At 45.4% G+C, this 20,855-nt stretch overlaps 1 protein-coding gene across 2 annotated transcripts in view; it reads left to right on the plus strand.

Annotated features, from left to right (window-relative positions):
* The window catches only part of TRANK1 (tetratricopeptide repeat and ankyrin repeat containing 1), a 1,100,402-nt gene that overhangs the window by 92,074 nt on the left and 987,473 nt on the right, over positions 1–20,855 (plus strand). The window lies entirely within an intron of this gene.

The raw sequence follows: 20,855 nt of genomic DNA on the forward strand, positions 1-20,855 counted from the left end.
TGGGGGGGAACTTATTTCCCATATGGCCGCATTTGAACAAGCGTCCAAGCTCTGAAAACAGGAATTGTAAACACAGATACAAAAGGCCAGGGCGAGACCAGAGAGGGATGCTCCCAAAGAACTCTGCTGGATTTACGTCAACTTAGGGGTGAATTTGAGCATATTTTGATGAACGAAGCAGCTAAGAAGCTTCTCTACATTAATTAAAACTACTACAAATGGGGGGATAAGGCTGATAGGCTTTCTGCCCACAAATTATGCATCCGCTCCACACGTAATCAGGGAGATCGAAGACGTTAAGGGCCGTCTTCAACAGAGACAAATGATATAATTAGAGTTTTTCATCACTACTATTCCGCTCTCTACCAGTCCCAGTACTCAATTTCCAACATCAGGGTGACTACCTTCTTACACACTCCCTGGACAGAGCTGAGAAGTTGCGCCTCCTTCAAGAAGACATCACCCCAGATGAGGTCTGAGTAGCGATTAGTAATCTTCCCTCACAAAAGGCTCCAGGCCCAGACGGGTACTCGGCCTAATTTTATACCGCTTATGCCTCCCTCTTGATAGAACCCCTGGTAAAACTGTTCAGTTCTTTTTTGGTTTCAGGAGTTGTTGCTTATACCATGTTGGAATCCTATATTACGCTTCTCCTTAAACCGGGTAAATCAGCTACTCAATGCTCCTCTTACAGGCCCATTGCACTATTAATTTGTGACGTGAAATTGTTTGCTTCGATCCTAGTGGACCGCTTACACCACATCTGGCCTTCTATTATCGTACCAACCCAATCTGGCTTCAGCTGCAATCGACAGGCAAACAACAACACACGACTAGCGGTGGCACTCATGGAGGTAGTCGAACGCCAGCAGCAACCAATGGCTCTCCTGTCCCTTGATGCCAAAAAGGCGTTTGACAAGGTCGACTAGGTATACTTAGCCAAGGCTCTTCATAAGGCCCACTTAGGGCCCAAGATGAAAGCCTTCATTCATGCCAATTTTCAGAAGCCGCTGACAAACTCAAAATCAATGTCTCCTTCTCCCCACTGATTATACTTACCTGGGGCACTTGGCAGGGATATCCATCCCCCCCTAGTCTTCACTCTCATAATGGAACCAATGGTGACCAGGTTCCAATCCAACCCTGCAATACATGGCATGATTATAGATGGGAGAAAGCATAAGTTGGCTCTCTTTTCTGACAATATACTCTGCTTCATCACCGGCCCGGACACCACCATCCTGGCACTGATGAGGGAGTTAGATTCCTTCTAGCAAGCATGGGGTTTCAAAATACATTTTTCAAAATCACGGGGCATGGGAGTGGCAGACCCCCTAAGCAGCCTTAGGGACCACATCCAGAGAGGCGGCTTCCAGTGGGAAATATCAGCTATCACTTATCTGGGGCTCTGACTCCCACTCTGTATGAGAGACATATATATCATCAACATCACTCCTCTTCTTACTTCAATTTTTCAAGGACCTTATCACTGGAGTAAGGTAGAGATCTCCAGGCTGGGCAGGCTTAACAGCCTGAAAATGTACTTCATGCCCGCTTCCTGTATGTTCTCCAAAGCCTCCCTCTAGTCATTTCCAAAGCAACTTGCGTATAAAATTGTGTAGAGTAGCGAAAGTCTCACTGTGTATATCTCTTCAAGAGGGAGGCATGTATTTTCTGGACATCCTTACATATATCTTATCTGCACAACTCTGCCCCTCCCTAGATTGGAACTATGACCCAGACGGTAAACCTTGGGTTCAGGTGGAACAAGCTTTCTCCCCAATTCCTCTGTCGGGGCTTTTATGGCTCCCCTTGTCAGCTTGGACGGGGGCTCCCCAACCACTACCATTGACATCTACACTTTTGGGACACTGGAGGGAGGTGCAGCAGCACTGGACATTCCTGACTTATCCCATTCCGCTTACCCCTTGACACACAACCCTGACATTCCCTCCAGGCATGGTCAATCCTGGCTCCTTTAGTTGGGTGCAGTGGTGACCACCTGCTTTACGAGACTTTTATGATGACAGGGACTTGCGGTCACAGGAGGATTTGGTTATCAAATTTGCACTGACCAGACAGGACACTTATAGGTTGGGTCAGGCCCTCCAATGGGCAGGTAGACCCTCAGCACGCATAGACCTCCAGCGAGACGATGCTCCCATGAGTCCCTTTACCTCAATAACACACGCTGCAGAGGCATATCATGGTTGTACCAATATATCCTAAACCTTGCTCCCCCTAAAAAAACATGCCTATGTTCAGCAATAGGAGAGGGAATTGGACCCACAGATTTCTGATGACACATGAGGTGCCTTTTGGCAGAGAGCTGCTGAAACTTCAATATGTATTCACTATAAAGAGAACACCTTTTAAAATACTGATATTGCAAAGATGTTTGGGGGTTCTGATTTGTATTGGAAAGGGTGTGGCGAAAGAGGTACATTTCTGCACACTTGGTGGTCCTGTTCTGTAAAGCAAACATTCTGGGTTGAAGTTCTCCGCACGATACAAGCCATTACAAATGTCTTGCTGTGAGAAAGTGGCTCTGTGTATACTGTTCCCAAATAGGTACAGTGTGTACAGAGTCCAAAGTCCCCAGAGGTTTGGCAGAAGTTAAAGTTAGATATAACCTTACTCTCTAAAGTGGTAGCTTGGTCGAGCAGTAAGGCAGTATCTGAGGACAGTGTAAAGCATGTGTTGTACACACTCAGTCAGCAAATGGTCTCACACACTCAAGAACTGAACTCTAGGCCAATGGTTTATATAAAAAATTTATTTTAGAACCAACAATAGGTATTAAAATATACTTTCTCAGAATGAGATGCTTTAGTTAAATACTTTTGCAATATGCAATTGACTTTTGCAGGTAATAGATACAGGTTGTTGCAATAGGCAACAAAATTTCAAACACAATAATACATTGAGCTCAATGGGAGTTTTAAGTTTTTTGCAATAGATTACTTTCAGGATTACTTTTCTAACTCCATGTCTGGATCCTAGATTCAGTCCTGAGACAGTTCTTGGAAACAAGTGAGTACATTCGTTTTAGTTACTGTTGTGATTTTTAGGCAATATTTTGCTATTTTAAAAGTTGACAGAAGAAATTTCATAGAAAAACAGTAAATGATTCCCTATGGGAGAAAATTCAAGTTACGGGTAAAGTATGTTCTCGTTACTTTTGTAATCCAGGGCTGGTCTCCTAGGCTCAATACTGGGACCTCTATCTAAAACAGGTAAGTAATTACGTTTTCACAGTTGGTACGATTTTTAAAGAATATTTGTAGTTTGCAAAAAATCGACACTTAGAAGAAATTTCACAGAAAAACAGTCAATGATTTCCTGTGGAAGAAAATTGGGTTAGTGGTAAGTACGGTTGTGAGTACTTTTCAGGGTCAGTGCTGGGTACCAAGATCCAGCATTGGGATCTCTCCCAATAGCAGGTGAGTATTTCCGTTTTCGTTACTCGGTTGATTTTAGGTGAATATTTTAAGTTTTAGAAACTCCACACTTAGAAGAAATTTCAGAAGAAACCAGTCAATGTTACCCTATGGAAGAAAAGTGGGTTATCGGCTTTTGGGTACTCGACTGGCAGAGTGAGTTAGGCCCAATGTTATCCTATGGGAGGCAGGGGGGCCTTGGTTGGTGGCTGCTAACTAGCAGGCCACGCGGCTGTGGGAGCTGGGCTCCTGATCACTTGCTCAGGGCAAATGGGGAAGTAGGTAGGAGTAGAAGTTACACTGCCAGGGCCACTCGGGCAGCTGGGTGCAGTCTGCTTCTGAGCCTTCGGGCGCTCAATGGTTTTCAATGGGAAAGCTCCAGGGCGAACAAAGGCTGCAAGCTCGGGGACAAAGATTCTTCAGGTGCCACCACCACTTCGAGAGGTAAGTTGGGTAGTTGGAGGATAGGTAGGTACCCAGGAGTCGGGCACAGGGGGCCGCAGGGCGCCAGGTGCAGGGGTGCCTTTTGATGTCGGGAAATCTTACCCTCTGTTGATCGCGGTGGGGGGGGTCCCTGGTTCTGAGGCTGCAGGCGTCGTCAGGAGCGTCGAGGTGAGACCTTGGGTGCCGGATTCGGGGTCACAGTCGCCGGGGGGACGTCCTCGGGGTCTTTGTCCACTCTGGCACAGGCCAGGCTTGGCGGGTGCAGAGTGTGCAGGGTTCGCAGTTCCGGGCTGATGCCAGGGGTTAGAAACTTGCTTTGAGCAGAGCCACTGCTCATGGGAGTCCCAGATGCTCAGAGTCACAGGTCCTCTGGGGTTTGTGAGGTTGCTGGCCACAAGAGGTGCCGGGATTTAGCAGGAGCAGGATCGAGGGTCGACAGGCCGGTAGGGCTGGGGCCAAAGCAGTTGGTGTCTTCCTCTTCTCAGCAGCTGCACGGCAGGTCTTCTTTCTTCTTGCTCTTCTTTGCTTTTTCGGACTCTGGAATCTCGAGAAGGAAGGTTCAGGGTAAATACTAGATTTAGGGGCGTTACAGGTAGGTAAAGGGCAGGGTCCCTGCCCTGGGGTGGGCACACCCCCTATCCTGCCACTCTCCTGTGGGAGGGAGGCAGTAGCCTAGTCCTGATTGAGCAGGGCCTCCCATCTTCAAGATGGCGAGCGCCCGGAGATGTGCTTCACCTCGCCTCCCCCACCTAAGGGGTGGGGTTGGTAGGCTGGCACATCCCCTGTCCTTTCTTGGGGTTTCCGGACAGTCTTCCCGCCAGAGTGGGAGTCAGAACCGGTGGGGGCAGTTTGCTGGGTACAGCAAGTGGCCTGGAGAAGCTCACAGAGGCGGCATGCCTTTGAAGCTTCCCCCTGCTCATCCTGGGGGAGGAGACCTATCACCTCGCCCATGATGTGCATTGTTGCAGGCCCAGGAGAGCGGGGACTCTCCACCCAGGAGTCCAGCAACATGTCTGCTGTGTGGTAGCCTAGGCAGCCTCCCAGACCAGACGTGGATTGTAGGTTAGGTTTTAGGGGGCATCTCGAAGATTCCCTCTGTAGTGCTTTGTACATTAAATCCCACACTGGCATCAGTGCGGGTTTAATGTGCTGAGAAGTTTGATACCAAACTTCTCAGTCTTCAGTGTTTCCATTATGGTGCTGTGGAGTTTGTGTTTGACAAGCTCTCAGCACCATATACTCTTAAATGGCAGCACTGCACTTACAGTGCCCAGGAATGAACCCGGGTACTGTAGGGGCACAGGGCTCATGCTCCTGTGCCCACACCACTGGCATAGGGCACCCAGCTAGAGGGGTGGCTGATGTATGCCAGGGCAGTGTAGATAGTGGGCATGGCACACAGGGATGTGTGCCATGTCGACTCTTTGTTTTGCCTTGTACCCAGACACTCAGCCTGCGAGGGCAGTGTGGTCGTGTTAGGGTACAGGGCCTCTAAAGGTGGCACAATAAGTGCTGCAGCCCTTAGAGGCCTTCCCTGGTCACAAGGCCCTGGGTACCTAGGGTACCATTTACCAGGGGCTGACATGTGGCCAGGGTTTGCCAATTTGGGATTTTAGGTTTTAGGGAAGGAACATAGGCCCTGGGCACCTGATTGGCAGGAGTCCAGGGCACACTCAGTCAAAGTACATTCAGCAATTCAGCAAAAAGTGGGGGCATACCATGCAAGAAAGATGGCACTTTCTTACACTCGCTGCCACTTGAACCACTCATGATCCTCCTGGGAAACCCGAAGGTGGATATACTCATCCCCACGACCACCCCACAGGGGTGCTTGTTTTCCCACTTCTTTATTAGCAGCACTATTGTGTGTGGTCCAGATGTGGAAACAGCTGCAACCCCTTTCCTTGAACATGTGGTGGGGAAAGATCTGGTCTCTATGTGCCATGGAAAAACGAATGGAAATTGTTTGTGATCGAGTAGCCAAATTTGATGTAACATGGTACCCTTTCACTACTTACATAGGTTACAAAGGGCGTGGGGGCTTCACAAGGAGCATTTATGACCGAACACCCAATTTGATCGATATGGCTAAATGGGGTCATCTGGAGGGGTCTCGAGGTTTTCATATGAACTTATTGAATGAGGTTATATTAAGAATGCAACTATGGCCTTTGGCGTGAGTTTGAGAGTTATGTCTCCCATATTGTCCTTTGCACACTGCTTCATCCAGTAATGTACTGTATGGCATGTTATTTGGGATATATCATGCACCCAAGTGTTTGGTCACAAGAGTGTCAGGGATAATTTGAGATGCTGCCGCTGCCTGGTACTGAAGACTGGTTTCTTACACCTAGTAGAGAGCCGTGTGGACATGTAGAGATACTGAACCGAGCTGTGTGGTCATGGAGGGATACTGAACCAAAGTGTTTTAATCACTGTTCCTCATGATGGGACTGTATGTGCACAAACCCACAATAAAGGCTTTCCTGGGCTATGTCAAAAATATACCAGCAGCAATATGGAAATAGACTACACTTGTTTTACTGCTGGCAGAGGGGAGGCTGACTATGACTTGGCTTTCAGACCCTGAACACCAGGATTGGATAAGGGACCTAATATACATCTGCTCAGTGAGGGTCAGGATGGTCTTTATTGGAGAGTGTAAAGTTGGGAACTGACAAATGTGGGCCATTGCTGACAGCTAGCTATGTTCACCACCTATTGAACTTATGATGGGGAATTGTCCGAGATGCACCAGCAATACTACAATTATGATTGTGCCATACAATGCCATGAGATGTACTGTTAATATGATGAGCATGTAATGATTAAAACACAATAAATAAAAAACAAAATGCAAGTCTGTGGATCGTAGCTTGGGAACTAACACTACCTGACTTGGCCAAGGATTAAAGGAAGGCTCAGTCACCCCAAATCCATCATCATGGCAATTTTTTGCCTTGAATCACTTCTGGACTTGGTTAGACATCCTGTTACCTTGCTTTTCACTGGCAAGCTACTCCCTGTATCTCGGTTATGGACCCAGACGTGTGTCAACCCTGGAGTCATCCATAAAAGATAAGATAAATCATCCAAGCACCTCTACAATTTATATACTGCTTGGGCGTCATTTCAGGGGCAAGTTGTATTGCATCCAAAGAAAATGTGTTCACATTGCTATGCAGAAGGTCAGGAAGTGGCACACTATTTTCTTCCTCTGTCATTGCTATGAGGCTTACTGTGAAATCTTTCTGAAGTCAACTCTTGGATTGCCTGAGGATTTATTTTCAACTGGCTCATACACTGCACCATCAACTTCCTGAGGGAAATCAAATAGTGCACCACATTCTTTTGACCTATTCCTTTTCTCTCTTCTGTTACTAGGGTGAGTGGACCATGCACTGGGTACCCAAAAAAGGGTTATTTCGAACTCTTTTCTGTGCAATTTATCTGTAAGTTACTAAGAGACATAGCAGAAAATCCCACTTCCTCCTGAATTTCTCTGGCAATGTTCCCATCATGCTTTGAAGGGTCTGCTTACACCTTTCTGCCAACCTATTGCATTGCGGATGGTGTGCCATGGAGAAGTTGTACACACACCATTGTGCTCCCAAATCTCTCTCATGTCTGAAAAGATAAAAGTTTGCTCCCCACTTGAATTGCACCTTGAAAAGATCCTTAGGTATTACCTTTGCTCTTTAACTCCTCAGAAGTGTTGCCTCTAGATTCCTGGTGGCATGATCCACCACAATCAAGCTATACTAGTTACATAAGTCTGGGTTAAAATGACCCAACAATGCCAATGCCTATCTGCCTGAAGTGAATTTCTACCACTGGAAGTGCTGCTTCATGCACTCTTTATACAGCTCATGGTGGGGGCTGTAATAGGAGACCTTAAACCCTGCGGACTTCAGGTCAGGACAGCCTTCGTTTGCTCTCAACGGGTGGCTACTTCTACCTGCCCAACACCCTGGAAACAGTCTATACTCCTGCAGGACCAGGCACTCTTCTTCCCTCTCTGAGGAGGGAGGGAAGCTTTTATGTGCTTAGGCAGAGCGTCTGCTTCTCCTCCAAGTTTTAGAGCTCAAGTGATGTACCCTCACCTCTGAGAGACTGGCTGTTATGTGTACACCAGCCCTGGTCACACAGCAGTCCTCTCTGGATAATGAAAAATTTGGAACTGGAGCAAAGTGGGGTGGTTTGAATGGCTCTTTATTATGAATTTTCCAGACATGAGTTGTAGGTCCAGTATCCAAGGCTTCAGAATCAGTTTGAGGCGTCCAAACCTGTTTAAGTTGGTTCTCTTTCAAATGTAATGCCCTGGCTGCTATCCAAACACAGCAGCTTGTGAAAAGTAATGGTCCTCATAGCAAGTAGAAAAGGAACCACATTTCAGCATCACTAGGGAAAGTGACGTTTTGCCACTGCTTCCAGTGCTAAAAAAGAATGGCTTGTGGTACATTTTATCGAATTTAAGGGGATTAGCAATGGGCAACATATCAAAAGATTTAAAGCAGCTACGACCAGTCGTTAAGGGTAGAGGGACCCCGACCCTCCATGTTTTTCCGACTCAGGAATAGTGCCTGCCAGAGTGAACAAAAAGGTCAGCCTGACAACACTCTTCAAGGTCTGAGTAGGTAGCCATTTGCCTTGCATGCAATAAATACGCAGTTGCCAGGCAACCTGAGCAGAAATTTGCCAGACTGAAGATTTCATAGCCTGGTGGGAGTGACTTTCTCAGCCCCGCAAAGTCTTCTCTGAGTCTCCTCATCATGGCAAGAGGGAGCGTCACTGATAGACTTAGACCAGGGCACTCCAGTTTTAAGCCCTGAATTGACACTAGTCACAGACTGGTGGTGGGGTCAGCAACTCTCAGTAACCCCATTCTACTCTGTGATGAGGTAAAGAAGGTCCTCCTCTCATAAGGTCAGCCAATGAGAGGAGACAGCAAAATCTTCTTCGGAAGCCTCCAGAGAACAACAGAGGATTCCCTCCCACCGCCCAAAATTACCACCACAGGCTGGCAATTCTTTTTTTTTTTTATGTTGGGTGCATGCATGTATGTACGTATGAATGTGTGTGTATTTCGTGCGTGCTTTGAGTAGATGTGTTCGTGTGTATGTTCTGGGTGTGAGTTTGTGTGTGCACGTGTGAAAGAGTGCATGTGTGTGCGCCCCCTAACCCCTGATGCATATTACTGGCCACCATATGTTTTAAGACAACTTTACATTGATGATTGGAGTTTTGCCTATGAGTTTATAAGCTCTATAGCTAAGATTACTAAGTTGAACCTCAAATGCAAATCTTCATCCTGGATGTGGTGACTGCACCCTTGGAAATTTTCAAACTTGTGTAGTGGTTAAGTGATGGCACAGGTGCGTGCAGCACCAGAAAGACCAAATATTGATTTGGAAATGGAGATGGATCCCACGGCACACAGCAGTTTGAAGCATTATATCTCTCTGCGTCCCTGAAAGACTGCACCTGTTTGGCCACTGCCTTGAATAGGACACAGCCAGCCTGCTATATGCAAAAAGGTGTTTTAGAGGAATTGGACTGTTAGCTACGGTGATAAAGAGTTGAAGCTAGGGCTCTCTTAGACTCTCTCCATTGGTGGCAGGGTGAAAATTAGATGTGGTGCTGTTGATACATCAGCTAGGGTGGCTATGTATGGTGTTGCTGGTGCCTGGTGAAGAAGAAAGTATGTAGGTCATGCTGCCTTAAGCGCTTGTGAGTGCAAAGACCTGTTCTACAGGTAGAAAACATGCATCCTCCGAAATTAATTGATTTTTATAATAGCAGACACAATTGTCTGTGTGGTGACTGCTATGAGAAGTAAAGGAGCAGTGGCACCATTGTCCATGTTAGTCACTTTCTCAGAGACTTTTTGTCTCTGCTGGAAATCCTACTAAATACACCTCCTCTGCTGAGGTAGCCTACGCTGCTATGGGGCTGATCAGTGAGGTAAATAAAGAAAAGCCATCTAACTGCATAAATGTAAATATATTTATTCTTCAACATAAGGGGCAGCCTCAAGGAGAATCTAGATACAACAATCATCCTTCAATTCTCCAAACTGTCTCCAGCATTCTTCTTTCTAGAACACTATTCCCCGTTGCCAACCTCACAATCCTGATCAGTTCTTCTGGTCCAACTTGCATTTTTGCTGTCAGCCACACCTGAAGTGAGTCAAAATCCTGAAGTCAAATTTGTAGCATGGAATGTCGCAGGGCTACAGACTAAACAAAATGACTTGAAAGGGGGGGGGGGGGATTTATGGATAGCCACCATATTATTCTGCACAGGAAACATGGGCTTCTGGGCCAATGCCATCCCAGCTACAACCGGGAGAGCCTCGGGAGGCTTAATAAACTGACTATAAATCTCCAACAACTTCAAGGTGGAACTATTAGAGTCTGGGTCAAGGGGGATCTTGGGCATTAACCTGACATTTAACAGTTCTGCTGCACTAAAACACCTAGTTATGATTAACATCTACATATGCTCAGTCCAGGATGGTGCGGAATCCTTAACCATACACACACTCCAGGCATTAGTAGAGTGCAGTATACACATTTTCTGGCCCTTGATAATAACAGTAGACTGTAACATTAAATTTTAATCCTTTGAACCTATGGGAGCACTAGATTTGATAATCATCCTCGTTTTACCTTTTAGAGAGGCATGTACATTAATCACACAGATTATATCCTGCTTGACCTGAGACTATGGCACAATATGACTGATATGGAAGTTGTCATCTGTGGGGACAGTGATCATAATGTGTTTGTCGCTGCTTTTAAACTTCACCTGTTTTGCAAAGCCCCTGAGCAACCTAACGGTATCTCCATAACGCCACTGCCTCTTACTAACAATCGCAGGAATATTAAGTGGGCCCACATCACCATGGATACTTGCGTTGTTGCAAAGATCTACCAATCATTTGCATACCACTCTGGAACTTATAATCCCCTTGCCTTGGATGCTACCGTGTTTAACAGTAAGCACGAGGAGTTCTTTAGCACCCTTAAATATTATATCATGAAGCACAGCACAAAAGGACATGTTGCCTCCGCGAGTTACCCTTGGTTTACCAAGGAGTGTAGTATGGCAAAAGGGGATTAATCAAGGCCATCAAAGAAGGCTCAAACAAAGATATATGGAAGGCTAGTATCGCCAATTCCAAGGGTCACTGAGAAGAAGGGCAATGGAGCAAAATCCTAGAAGCTCTGAGGAAACGTTAATATAGATCATTTTGTAAATTAGTGGCATCAAACATCAACGGTGGCTCCACTTTTCCCAACATGCACGTCCCAGTGGATCTATGGGTTGATCATTTTAAAGCCCTATACAGTTTGAGTGTGACTGTGAGCAAAGGAAACCACCCGAGCGGGGTGGGACACAGGCGACAATATAGTGGCAGTGACATCTGTCCCCTTTGCCTCTAGCACCCCTTCTTCTGATTTTCCAATTGAGGAATCTTTGGTTGTCCTCTCTCATATGAGAAAGGAGAAAGCCCCTAGCCCATATACTCCCCAATGGACTCATTACCCTCTGAGCCTGAAATGTAGTTACTCTACCTGAACAAGCTAAACAATGCTGTGCTGAATGTGAACGGAATCCCAGAGACATGGCGTAGTACCATCATTGTCCCAATCCCCAAAAATGGCCAAGAAGACACTCCCGCAAACTACAGGCCGATTAGCCTTATTGATAATACCCAGAAAATCTTCTTCAGGCAGGTTTGTTTTTGCTTTCAGGAGTAGATGGAAGAACATCAGGTCCTGTCACGCCAGCGGGCGATCTTTCGCAAGAATAGGTACTACAGATCAGATTTTTCGTTTATTGACCATCTGCTGGAAGTACATTACCATCAGCAGGAACCACCTGTATGTGGCTTTTATCGACATGAGGGCATCTTCCACCTAGTACCAGGGCACACTCTCTTTTTTTTTTTAATCTTTATTTTCAAATTTTCTCTCACAGCAATAACGTACAATGATTGGTACACTGTCTAAGAACATATCATGTAGTAATTCTCACAAATACACAATATAGCATGTGGAACTTAGCACAACGATAGGCATGAAAACAATGATATCTGCACAGTCTGTCACATTTCCCTCGGTTCGTCTCTGTCTGTTCTTCAAACTACAACAGTCAGTCACCTCATCTTCCGCTCCTATGCTATTCAACACATTTAAAACACTCAATGTCATTTTGGGCCAGTATTGTGTATGTATGTCCAATAAGAAGGTAGTTTCCTATCTGTGGGATATGTCCCATCACCCCACACCCTCCGGAACTATGCCGCTTTCTAGTTGTGTGTTGGAGGACTGTCGCATGGTTGTAAAATGCGCCCTATATGGGCCCCATATGTCCTTAGGGCGTGACGAACTAGGCATAAGGTTAGCGTAGATCTCGCTGTTGATATTGCAGTATGCCAAGCTACGTAGCCATCCCTGTAGGGTAGGGGCAGCTCGTCGGCCCCACAATAGAGCTATTTCCCGCTTGGCCAGCAGCAACCCAAGGTACGCAAATCTCCTGATTTTTTTAGGGAAGTTAACTGTGTAGCCTAAAAGTGTTATCTCTTGAGTGGGAACAAGCGTTATGGCAGTCATGGCACCTAGCGTGATATGTATTTGCTCCCAATACGTCTGTAACTTGGGACAGGTCCATGTGAGATGTGCAAAGTCTGCGTAGGGTGCGGAGCATTTCAGGCAGTTGTGGGGTCTGGACGGGTCTATTTTGTGTGCTTTGGCGGTGGTGTGGTAAATTCGGCTGAGGAATTTAAAATGTATGAGCTTATGCCTACTATTAAGGGAAATTTCCCTCGTCACCACGCAGCACTTTGCACATTGTTCGTCCGTGATTGGTCGACCTAGGTCACGTTCCCATGTGTTGCGAACCTCATCGTCCTTCACTGGTCTCAGACTAGCGCATGATTTGTATAGTTTGGAAATTAGGTGAGTACCAGTCTCACTCTCAATTATCAATGTGAGTAGGGCAAAGGGTTCGGGTGCAATTGGGTAAGTAGTTAATGTGGCACTTAGGGCCGAACGGATCCGCCTCAGAACAAAATTATCCTTAAAGGAGATATCTTGGAACCGGGTGTCTTCAGTCACCGAGAAGATATGCTCTTCTGGATACAAATCCCCTATTTTTGTAATGTTGAATTTGGCTAATGTGCGCTGCACAAGCTTTTCCCCAGTAATTGGCAGCCAGTGGGTTGAGGAGGGGTAGGGCTGGGGAATATAATGTGGCGGCGCCAACTAATCTCCACTGTTTGTCCCATGCCCAACTGGTAGTGGAGACAGTTTGTATGTCATGTGGGTCTCTAGGAACGCCCCTTGGTAGTACAGTGGACAGTTCTCCGGGCAACACAAGATCTGCCTCCGGTCTCAGAAATGGAATTCCCGCATCTAGGTGAAACCAAGCATATGCATAGCAACTCTGGGCCACTAAATAATATAACTGGAGAGCAGGAACTCCATAACCCCCCCTATCGCACGGAAGAGTAAGCACCTGCCAGCGGACGCGCGCCCTTTCCCCCCATACCAATCTGATGAGGTGCGTATGTAGTGTTAAAAAGAAACCCTTGGTGAGGGGTATGGGGATATTATTAAAAAGATACAAAAATTTGGGGAGCACTACCATCTTAAGTATTGCGACTCTGCCCGCTATAGATAACGGCAGACGTAGCCAGCGTTCCACTTGGGCTTCTATGGCGCTAACAGCTCTTCCATAATTTAAGATGATAATGTGTGCAGTGTCTAAGTGAATATGGATACCTAAATATTTAACCGATTTGTCACACCATTCAAGGGGAAATCCGCAATCCCAGGGAGTCATGCTAGTTGTTAACGGAAAGATCACTGATTTGTGCCGATTAATGCCCAATCCAGAAAAGCAGCCAAACCTAAGTATTTCTCTGATGATTGGTTCTAGGTTTTCCTGCGGGTGTCGTACATAAAGAATGGTGTCGTCTGCAAATAGCGAGACCAATAGGGGGCCCGTGTTAAATTGTAAGCCTCCGTGTAAATGTCGTTCCTGAAAATGACGGATCAGAGGATCCATAGCCAATATAAATAAAAGGGGGGACAGCGGGCATCCCTGTCGTGTGCCACGTGTCGACAAAAAGGGTTGGGATAGTGTGCCGTTCAGTCGGAGTCTCGCTGTGGGTCGACTGCATAATAGTGTTGTGGTGGCAATAAAGCCCACTGGCATGCCCATACGGCGCTTAACCGAGAGGAAGAAAGGCCATTCCAAGGAATCTAAAGCCCTTTTCGGCATCCAGCAGAATAGCCGCGGCCGGTACTTTTGGGTCTATTCTATGTATGACAGCGAATAGCGTTCTAAGATTCAGTGAAGTGGAATGATGCAGAACGAAGCCAGATTGTGCTGGGGAAATAATAAATTCCATCAATTGAGATAGCCGGTTGGCAATAATCCTAGCCAAAATTTTATAGTCTAGGTTTAATAGCGAGAGGGGTCTATAGGAGCTACAAAGGGATGGGTCTTTGCCAGGTTTAGGGAGGAGAATAATGACTGCTTCTCAGAGTGTGGGGTGCAATATCTGCCTCTCAAGCGCCTCTGCATAAACCTCTATCAGTTGCGGTGCCAGGATATCTTTGTAAGCCTTATAAAAGTCCCCGGTAAAGCCATCCAGTCCAGGGGCCGAGGAGCCTCGGAGGGCATCGTTCGCACCAAGGATATCTGCTTCAGATATGGGTTCTGCTAAAGGTATCACAAATCTCTGGGGTAGAAGAGAGCAGCTGATTAGTGGGTGAGCGCAGCTCGGTGATGTAGGCCCTGCTATATGGGGGACGGAGCATCTGTGCCAGCACACTACCAGGCCTCTCGCCTTCTCCGTACCATCTGGCAGACTGGTATTTGCCCAAATACAGTAACTCCCAGTCTGCCGTCTCACGCAATTCGACCAGTAGGGCTAACCGTCGTCCCTCAGTTTCTGTGTTAGCATTGTGGAGCACTTCAGCATCTAAAGCCGCCAGGTCACATTCGATACGTGCAAGTGTTGTACGTAGGTCTTTCAGCACTCCGGCACGCTTGGAAATGCAAATGCCCTGTATGAACCGCCACTGTCGTTCAAATCCTTCTGGGCGGGGGGGCATTCAGATGGAGCGTCACTGGGGCGTGATCGGAATATGTTCGTGGCAGTGTCTCCAGGTCCCGGAACCAGCCAGCAACTCCCAGGGAGACTAGCCAGAAATCAATCCTGGACCAAGTGTGGTGGTGGCCCGAGTAATGTGTATATTCAGTGAAAGCAGGGTTGCGTTTCTGCCAAATATCTAACAACGAGAGTTGCCCACATATATCTAGCAGAGCGCGGCGAGCATGTCGCTTGGTGTCAGGGGAAGCGAAGGTGCTATCCAGACTTGGATCAAGGAGCAGATTGAAGTCTCCCCCCATTAAAATCAGGCTAGGTTCAAACTTCACTAAATGTGTATGTAAGGAGTGGAAAAAGTCGGGGTAGTCGACGTTCGGACCATAAACACATATCAAAGCCATGTAATGACCCATGAGTGTGCCAGTGATGATGATGAAGCGACCCCGACTGTCCCCCACCACCGAGCTGGGACTGAAGGGAACTCTCTTGTGAATAAGGATGGCCACGCCCCTAGCGTAACTGCTATAATTAGCGAAATATCTATGTGCTCCCCCACATACCGCAGCCAAGCGGTCTGTTTTAGACAAATGCGTTTCCTGCAAACAGGCAATGTCGACATTGTGGCGCATTAGATAATTAATAACCTGTCGCCGCTTGCGGGTGTTGTTTTTCAGGACATTAAAGACAAACCAGAGGGTCCAGCATTATTACCTAATTGTGCCATAACAAGTATACATCAGCAAGTCGTGATGAGGTTGCAGACTAAAAAAGTGCATTGTGACAGTGACCATTTCCGTACAGAACTGAAAACATTTAAACAGTGTAAAGTTACCTCCCACCTCCCCCCACCCAGCCTCAACCTTACCTAAGGTAAGGCAATACCAGAATGAAACATTCAACCTGAAGTACCAAATGACTTTACGAATAAATGAAGAACCCCCAGAATGACACTACCAAGGCACACACTCTGGGTTGTATTAGTGCAAATGGGGATTCCACACGATCAATCTCCTTATCAGACTTCACACAAATATATTTTCCCAGGTTAGGTGGATCACCCAGGGCGACCTTTCCCCCAGGATCCCTGTTAATCGTGGGGTGAGAGGGCTGCATCCTGGCCCCCACTTTGTTGTCCTTGTTCATGAATGGTGTTGTGGAAACCCTGGGAAAATGCCAGCACGATGCTCCCAGGATAGCTGGTGAACACATCCCTGGTCTCCATTTGCAGATGATACTATGTTGCTCTCACATACCTCTATGGGATTGCAGGAATCGCTAAACTACTTTGTGGGATTCGGCAGGGACCGAGGGCTTGAGATCAATACAAGCAAATCTTAAATTTATGGCCATCAACCCTCATCATACTTTTAGAAATAAAATGACTGTGGAGCGTTCGGCATAGGCCAGGTCAGGATCTTTGACTATCTGGTAGTTAGGCTCACTGACAAGCTCTCCTGGGACCTTCAGCTGGCAAAAGGCAATTCCATATTAACACATAGAGCAGCGGCTAACGTCAGGAGATATAAAGCATTGACTATCAGGGCTGGAGATACATAGATCGATGGGTTTTGGAGGTGCCCTGTAAGGGAAGAAATGTTGGTGTTTGGGGGATAACTCACAACTAAAAATAACAGAAAAACATTTATAAGATCAGTTCTGAGTATCCCTAACAGCACCCCACTCACACATTTAAGACGGGATTTGTGCCTCAAAAGAGTTGATCAAATTGCTCATTTAAAAATCCTGACTTACTGGCGTGGAATCTGGACAACGCAGGAGCTAATCCGTTTTAAAGCTGCATTACAGGAGCTACTGCTAATTGATAAGCAAAGCACCACGCAATGGATCAAAGCTGTGAAAACCTTATGCAGTAAGCTAAAGCTTTTGGGCATTTGGGAAGCACCAAGCAAGCTGAGGGCGAACCCGGACAACTGGCTCAAAAACATTTATTGAGAGAAGGTTCTACAAAATATGTGGCGCGAAGCACGGCCAGATGGCCTAATGGATAAATTCTTAAGCCACAAATGCTCACCGCAGTTCGAGCAGTTTCTCGATAGAATTACTCCTCTATAGCAAAATCACTGTATATTCGCTTCCGGGCTGGCAAACCGCTAGTCAGGGGTTTCACCTCGAGATAGTTTAAAGAAGGGGAATAGGAATGTGATTGCTCGTTTTGCCCTAATACGCTGGAAACCGAGGTGGATTCTGAACTGGTCAACTGTAAGTGTAACAAACCGAGATCGACGTGGATTCTGACCCTCTGCTGTAACTTAGGCGTAAAATAGTGCTTGGGTGCTTTATGTATATCAAAATCTGACACCTCTAAACCAATAGTATTTGCAACTGCAAGATATTTAAGATGGGCCTGGTCTCTCAGAACAGCTGTGCTGCAGGCCCAAGTAGCAGAAGCCACTAACATTGGGACAGTACAGTGAACTAGTCCACATCAACCTTCTTGCATTGGTTTGGGGTTTGTTGTTTAATTGTATTACGTTTTGGCTGTGAATAACATCTAGAACCTCGTTCCATACTATTATTGTAGTCTCCTTGGGAATGACTAGTTATGCACACTGGTCAGACTGCTGATATGCAAAGTCTTTATCTACTGTGAGTTGTCTAAACCATCTTATTGCATCTTTGAACTCTCTTGAGAAATTGGTTTATTGACTTTGACATGTATTATTCTTTTATATTCTTACAGTTTGTAAGCTTCTGTTTGATTGAATTTTATATCTTGATTACTTATGTATATTGTTCTTCACAAACGTTTTACTGTGATATTATTCCTTGTGCTTTTATGGTCTTAATTGACGAAATAAATAATTTGATGATGATGATGAGACAGGAGCAATATTTTTCATTTACAAATTAGAGACAGCTTCCTCAGAGAGATGCCCTGCTGAACGGAGTGAGATTTGGGGGCTTGCTTTATTTTTTTGTATCTTTTAAAGGGTCATTATTGCCACTAGTGCGCCAAGTGCAGTGGCACTGGAACCAGGAGTGCGAGGATCCACTGCATCCCATTTATTGCTTTTGTACTATAAAAAAGTTAAATGGGGACCATTTTTTATAGCAGTAGGGCCCAAGTCACCCTTGCTGTGCAGAGAAAAGCGGACTGAAACCAACACTGGAGGTAGGCTGGAGGCAGTAAAGCTGAGCCTCTATTAGATTGATCAATATCGCTGCTAGTACGGCGCTAAGTCTTCGAACTCAATTTCTTTTATGAGGACACATCTTGAAGGTGAAACAAAAAGTGTCAAAGACTTCTCTTTTGCTTGAATTAATCAGTATTTTTAATTATTTTCTTTTTTAAATTTTTAGCCTTCCAATTGCCGAAGCAATTTATTAGGGGGTCAAAATAAACAAAAAATGACAAATAGTTTGTGATAATTTCACCACACCATTCATTCATTCACAACTTACATACTGTTCTCGCATACCAAACAATCTTATCCATTCATACATTCGCATACATGCTTTTCAATCAGGAAGTTTTTACATGAAGAAACGTATTTAGCAATCTTTCTATTTGGACCACAGAAAGAACATTCTAAAACATGGATATCTGTAAATGTTTCTTGTTTAGAAAGTTACGAAATTCTTGTGGTCTTTTCACAAGGTCTACGTGTTTCGAGACCCCTTGTTAGCCGGGCCTCTCATCAGGACCTGTGGGGTTAAGAAGAAAAGCCTGTTTGAGTAAAAAAGGGGCCCCTAAACCTCTTTGAGAGCAAAGTGCTAACTTCTGTATTAACAAAATTACCTTAAGTAAAATGGAGTCGAGCGTGTTGGAGAAAGAAGAAGAAACTTGGGTGAAGAAAAGTGAAAAAGGAGGTGTAGTAGCATACATCAATGTTTCAAACATGAATAAAATCGTATTGTGGATTGATGGCTTACTTTTATAGTCACGTTCTTGGTGTGGAAAGGGAAGATACACAATTGTATCTGGTTTTGTCTGGTTGAAGCAGTCCTTGCTTTGATGCTGGAAAGAGAGCGTAATAGCCCTTTGAGTATTTTAATAGAACACGTAGTGGATGGAAACGTCATTGCTCTGTAAAGATTAAAGTTTTACCTTAATGGGCGGCTGATCGGAAGCGCGTCATTCCTGTACGCTGTATTTAAGTAGAACTGTAACCAATTTGAATTCTCATCAGAGCTGAAACTAATTATAGCTCGAATCAGCTTTCAAGAAGGAAACCGCGTCACTTAATTAAAGCGTATTGCATCGGGACATACCTGAATCTGTCGGTCGCTTTCGCCTAAGTTTCCAAACTCGCTGGTGCTGACGTGAGTTACGTAGGCGTGCGTGGTTCTGTATTTGTTAGTTTCGTGGTTTGAACATAGAAGAAAGACTTCTTTCTATCGTGTATGACGGAACTTTAACGAATTCGTGTTTATCAAATTAACAGAAATTCGCTTAGTTAAGAATTTATTTACAGCAGATTATTTCTGGTGAGTGAGGAATTCTGTAGACCAGAGCAGTTGTTAATCTGGTGTAATACTTAAAGGTAAACATGCGAATATACAGTGATTTTGCTATAGAGGAGTAACTCTATCGAGACCTAGTGGTGTGAGAGGCCAACTAAATCCTAATTATGGCTGTGCTGCTTTCCTTTCTTGCTTGCCTTGGGGCCAAGTGCACGCTTGCTGTGCCAGTGTTGCTTTGTACCTCAGAGCAATGACCCAAAGAAGGGGAAGACTGAAGCAGAGGAGACACCTTAGCTTGGACTCAGATAGATGGTGGGGAGCCGGGGGAGGGAGGGGGAAGAGACAGCCCACTTTGTAAGGTAGTAGCTATCACTATTGAATCAGGTGCAGTGGCACTGGGGTTCAAATGTGAGTGGCCTACTACATCAAAGTTATGACTCTTTTCTTTGCTTGCAGTGAAGCTTAGGGCATCTTTGCTGCACAGAGGGGGCAACACATGTGCGACCGGATTTCTTTTTTAAAGGACAGACAGCTTGCTTCAAGATGGGGGTGATGACCAGACAGGGTGGGAAAAGAATGAAAGAGGGACAGGACACAGCCTGCTACTCAAAGCCTCTGATATCATTAGTGCACCAGGTGCAGATGCATTGGAACCGAGGAAAGTGAGGAGCTCACATTACCCAATTGTGTGGACCCGCATTTTTTTTCTCCAGCTTCTGTTTTGTTTGATGTGTTTGTTCTTTTATAAGTCTCACATTTAATAAGACCTATGAGCTGTAGAAAAATTGCCCCATAAATACTCTCATTCGCACTCAGCCCTGCTCATCCACTTCCCCCCAATCCTTGCCATTACGTTTTAAAAGTAGAAACAAGATAGCCCTGCACTCTTAATAGTTAAATCAACATCCAAATCATTTTTTGCAGTATATATCCATAACATGAGCAATTCTCGTTAGGTAGTCATTTTCCCAAATGAAAGCAGTCGATCCAATCTTGTAATTGTTAAAAATTATTCTTTATTCATGTTCTTTAAAAGAGTTCAGAACAGCCAACGCGTTTCGTCCTCAATCGGTCTTCTTCCGGGCTTAAAATTGTAAAGAGTATTAATTCATTCAGGTTGTCATCCTTAAACAGAACACAAATTGATTTGAATTTTATGTTTTCAATTTTAAGATTTGAGTCAATTCAATGGGTCACGGAAGTAGAAAAAGTGTAATCCTTAATTCACTGGTTTTCCTGACTGTGGCATCTCTCGCCGAGTCGCTCACGTTTTGCAGGCCTGCCTTTAAAAAATTGTGTTCAGGGGTTTGGAGCAACAGCAAAAAAGTTTAAGCCCTCTGGCCAATAGACAGCTGGAAGCTGTCTGGCAGGTGAGACCTAAAAATGGGTTTCCTGCAGTTATCTCTTGTTGCCTCATT

This window comes from Triturus cristatus, chromosome 5_2 (assembly GCF_964204655.1).
Source record: "Triturus cristatus chromosome 5_2, aTriCri1.1, whole genome shotgun sequence".
Classification (NCBI taxonomy): domain Eukaryota; kingdom Metazoa; phylum Chordata; class Amphibia; order Caudata; family Salamandridae; genus Triturus; species Triturus cristatus.